Here is a 4923-nt window from a genome sequence, read left to right on the forward strand (position 1 = left end):
GAAGAGCAGCTACCAGTTCCAGGAAGGCATGGAGACACTTCTGATGCTGCTGTGCTGGTCACACAGAAATTCCCCATCCCAGCAGCCTTGCTTGACTCTGTGGCACAAGTGAGTGCCTCTCCCTACTTGATCTATCTCTGCCTCTCCTGGTGAATGTGGTAGTCATAGAATCATTCCATTTGGAAGAGACCTTCAAAATCATCAAGTCCAACCGCTCTAGCACTAAACCATGTCCCCAAGAACCTCATCTATACTTCTCCAGGGATGGTGACTCCACCACTTCCCTGGGCAGCCTGTTCCAGTGCTTGACAACCCTTTCCATGAAGAATTTTTCCCTAATATCCAGTCTGAACCTTCCCTGGCACCATTTGAGGCCATTTCCTCTTGTCCTACCACTTGCTACTTGAGAGAAGAGACCAACACCCTCCATGCTACAACCTCTTTTCAGGTAGTTGTAGACAGTGATACGGTCTCCCCTAAGCCTCCTTTTCTCCAGGCTAAACAGCCCCAGTTCCCTCAGCTGCTCCTCGTCAGACTTGTGCTCCAGACCCCTCATCAGCTTTGTTGCCCTTCTCTGAACTCTCTCCAGCACCTCAATGTCTTGTAGTGAGGGGCCCAAAACTGAACACAGGATTTGAGGTGGGGCCTCACCAGTGCCAAGTACAAGGGGTTGATCACTTCCCTAGTCCTGCTGGCCACACTATTTTTGATGGATGCCAGGATGCTGTTGGCCTTTCTGTTTTCTACAGTGTTGTGAGAGACAGTCTGAGGGTGAAGATAGTAGGGAGATGATCCAGTCTAGGAAAGCTTCCTGTCTTCCTGTGAAAAAAAGATTGTTCACTCTGTCTGCATGTCTCAACTGGAGCCATTATAGAGCTGCCGTATATACCAGCTTGCATTAGGTGGGCTGGCACAAGCCTTGAGAAACTACTGCATGTCACCCAGGGACCAACAAGGCAGGAAAAGCATTTGGTGTGACTGGCTTAGGGCACAGGAACCAGTTTTATGCTGCCTGAAGAGCTGGGCAGGTTTCTAATAACCAGCTATATTCCTTTATTGTCAAAGCAGCACAAAAATTTAAACAACTCTAACAGTATTTCAAAAATCAGCAAGATAAATTTCTAAGAACAAGAATAATAGACAATATTTTTTGGCCCATAGTAAAGAAAGTTCTCTACTGCTTTCCTGCTTCAGAGATGGAAGTTGGTTTTAGGCCGGGGAATGCCCTCATGTCAGAGATTTGCCATTTTCTTATCTCCTGACAATAGGCCATTTTTGAAAAGGTTATAAATTGCTGTGTTAGCTCAATTAATGTGCAGTCCATAAAGACCTGTCAGAGTTTGGTACCCGTTTTCCAAGGAAATCTGATCTGCAGCAAGCACATATGTTGCCCAGGCTGAGATGTAGGGACAAAGAACCCTGCAGCAGCTGCTTCTGGCTGATGCAGACTTTGTGGTACTTGACAGAAGAACTGAGAGCAATGAGCCTGTCTCTCGGGGATTTGCAGCACTCCTGCTGCACCAATCCTGGCAGCAACAGGACAATAACTGAAGTACAGCAACGAGTGATGGGGAGGTGGCAGAGAAAGGTAAAAAGGGCAAGGTGCCTCGGAAGAAGAGTGGAGCAGGGAGCTGTTGGAAGAGGACAAACACCAGGACCTGTAATGCTGGATAAGGATAAGGGATTTGACTGACTACTTTGAGAAAAGAGTCTGTAATGCAAAAAAAATTAGGTTCTCCTAAGAGAGGGAAACCACGTTATGACACTATGAAAGACCAACGATCATTTTCCAAATAGAATGAATGCAAAATTCAGGATAATTGAGTAGTAATGGAAATTACAAAGTAGAGGAGACAAGAAACAGAAGAGGGAGTAACAAGAGACTAGAGCTGCAAAGATGTTGCTTGAAATAACCAGATACTGAGGGGGCACAGAGAAGAGAATAGGAAAGTAATTTAAAATATGAGACTGATTATGAACAAAATCGATGTGAAGATGACAAGAGCTGTCATGAGACTTTACAGACCAGCTTTAAAACCAGAAACAGCAACTTCCTACACATCTACAAGGCTGTACCACATACATATATTCTCTTACAGCACCGTTCTTTCTAGAGTCATTTGTCCTCCAGCTTCCTACGCTAATTGTTGTTGTATAGGAGTTATGCCTGTGATTTCTTTTATAGTGTTGCCAATGTCGAGGAACCGGTAATGTTCAGTCATCAATAAAATAAACAAAATTCTCCTTTCACTTCAGAGAGCTCCAGGCACAATAAATAAAGGAAGGGAGTTCAATTAACAGGATACTGGTAGCTTCATTACTCTTTCTCTGTAGAGCTCTGGCAGAAAGACTGAACAAAATTAACTGCAGAATTGGAAGAGGAGAATGAAAGGGGAAGAACAAAGAGAGAAGTGAACATGGACACTTTAGCGTGTAACTACCTGATGAGGCACTCTTTTGTACTGTGAGTTAGGCTAAAAGAAAATTCATCCTTGTTGCCTGTCCACTGACTTCACTGGAGACAGAGCAGTACTGGAGATAGCCTGGGCATTCTCAAATATATGTTTCCTTCATAGTGAGCATCTAAGTTAATTGCTCCTTTGTAAAAGAAAAGTGGAAGAGAAATGAGATTCTATTTCTAGTTCTGGCACTGACTTGCCAAGATGAAACTGTTTATACAATTAACTTATGTGTAGGATTGCCTTCCTCACCCCTGCTGCTCAGAAGCTGGGCACAGACTTTGTTCTTCATGCCAGGTCCAATGCTTTGGCCAAAAATGTGTGCTTCAGGATTCAAGGAGCCCAAATATTGCCTGGCACCAAGGAGAACAGAGATGGGCAGAGCTCTCCATACAACCCCAGGTCAAGAGTGAGGTTTCAGAAGTAGTAGTGTCTCTGTTGTGAAAAAATATCAGAGTATGGCACCTTTGTCTGCAGCCATTGTGTTTTGTTTGCTGCTTATAAAAGGCCTCTCTGAGAAACCACAAATGGGCACACAGCTCCACCATGCCTTTCAACGCAAGCAGGAACTCGGAGGAGTCCTTTTAGCTGCTACTTCTGTGCTTCATCTTTACAAAGCTTATTTCAGAGGAACATCGTACGGTCTCATTTATTAGTGACTTTGAAGCTCTTTTATCATTGGAAGAAAGGCTTACAATGACAACTATAATGCTGCAATCCTATACTAATCTCTGGATGTCCACTACAGATGGTACTAGAATATTGTGTGTTATCCAGTTTAATAAAGAGCAATGCAGTATTCTCAGCAGATCCCTGAATGACCTTTCTAGGCTTTAACAAATTATATATCCAGGTTCATTCTGCATGAGCAGCATAAGCTAGGCACTTGCCTCCCTCCTAAGTGTGATATATATATTCACGCAAAGAAAAATGAATGTGGGAAATAGAACAGACTGGGACGGTCTGAGATGATACTTTGTTCTCAGGAGGGCAAGAGTTGCTGTCAGTAATTGCTGTATGTTAAAAGGGCCTTGATGCAGTGTTACATATGGCAGATGGCCAAAGGTTGTGAAAATTGCACTTGATTCACCAGTAACTAAGCAGCATGTCATCTTTGATGTACTTCTTCTTACTGATTTGCATCCACAAAATTTTATTGCTGGAGCGAGATTTTCAAGTCCATACCCAGAAGTTAGGAACCTCTGCTGTGTCTATGGGAAGCCAGAAATCCAGAAATCGGATGAAGACTAGCCTATGTGCTGATAAAATGGGCTGAGGGAAATATAGCAACCAATAAAGCATACTGCAGGGGGTGTTCCTAAATCTCAGCTCTCTCCTAATACCAGGATGGACTCCCTTTTCTCTTAGGCACCTAGCCTAACTTTTGAGGCACCCTCCATCCCTGCTCCCAGCACTGCTTTTCTGCATCCCCTTCTGTCACCAAAAGGTATAAAATACCAAGAGAAAGTTAAACCAATTTTTCACAGTACTGCAGGCCATTGTGCTTAATTATATGTGATTTAAAAGCATTGGTCAATCCTCCAGACCAAGGGTGTCAAACTCCTTTTCATAGCGGGCCGCAGGGCTGATGTGGCCCTTGGTGAAAATGCGTTTGACACTCCTTCTGCAGACTCTTTTGAATGGAGAACACTCCTCCCCTACTGATCAAAGAAATATCCAATTTGGTTTTGTTTTTCCTCTACTGTTCATATAAGCAATTCTTCCCTCCTAGTAGGTGAAAAGCAATTCTGGTCCTGCAGAAGTAGTTTATCGGCATTCGTATGTCCAGAAATACCTACTGAAAGCAACACAGAGGAGAGAGATTTTCATTAAGATTCTTTTTAACACAGAAAGAGAGATTATTCTTTGTGACCAGCAGCCAAGGTTTTGCATCATCAAGCCACCACCATAATGTAAATGAATTGGCAGCTTTTCTACATAGGGGTGGTAAAATTGATGCAATAATACGTGGCAACATTAGTTCAAATAAACATTAAAAAAATAAACAAACAACAAACAGTCAAAAAATTGAGGACAATCCTTTGAGGGAGGGCTTTACTGTTGTTCTTTCATTTATACATATCTGTAATGGTAAGTTGTAGTAGAAGATTTTTAGTGAAAGCCGTTTTTTTCTAGGCCAGTCACTAAGCATCTGCTGCCCTAATTGCACTAAGGTATAATTCCCCATCATAAAATGAGACTTTTTCCTGTGCACAGCTTGTCTTTTTTACTGCCTTTTATAACTCCAGCACTTACTGCATATTTATCTTTCTGATAACTCTAATCAGAAATTAACAAGTTAGCAATGTCAATCTAGTAGTTAATAAATCAACCCATTTCTCCCCCGCCCCTCCTTTTTTATTTTTTTTTAATAAAGAACCCTTTCCAGTCACTTTGGTCCATCAGACCACTAATCTACGATTTGTTTCTCTGGGTCTGTGTTGCTAAAAGAAGAGACAGCCTT

The sequence above is a fragment of the Patagioenas fasciata genome, chromosome 1 (genome assembly GCF_037038585.1).
Source record: "Patagioenas fasciata isolate bPatFas1 chromosome 1, bPatFas1.hap1, whole genome shotgun sequence".
In the NCBI taxonomy this organism is placed as follows: Eukaryota; Metazoa; Chordata; class Aves; order Columbiformes; family Columbidae; genus Patagioenas; species Patagioenas fasciata.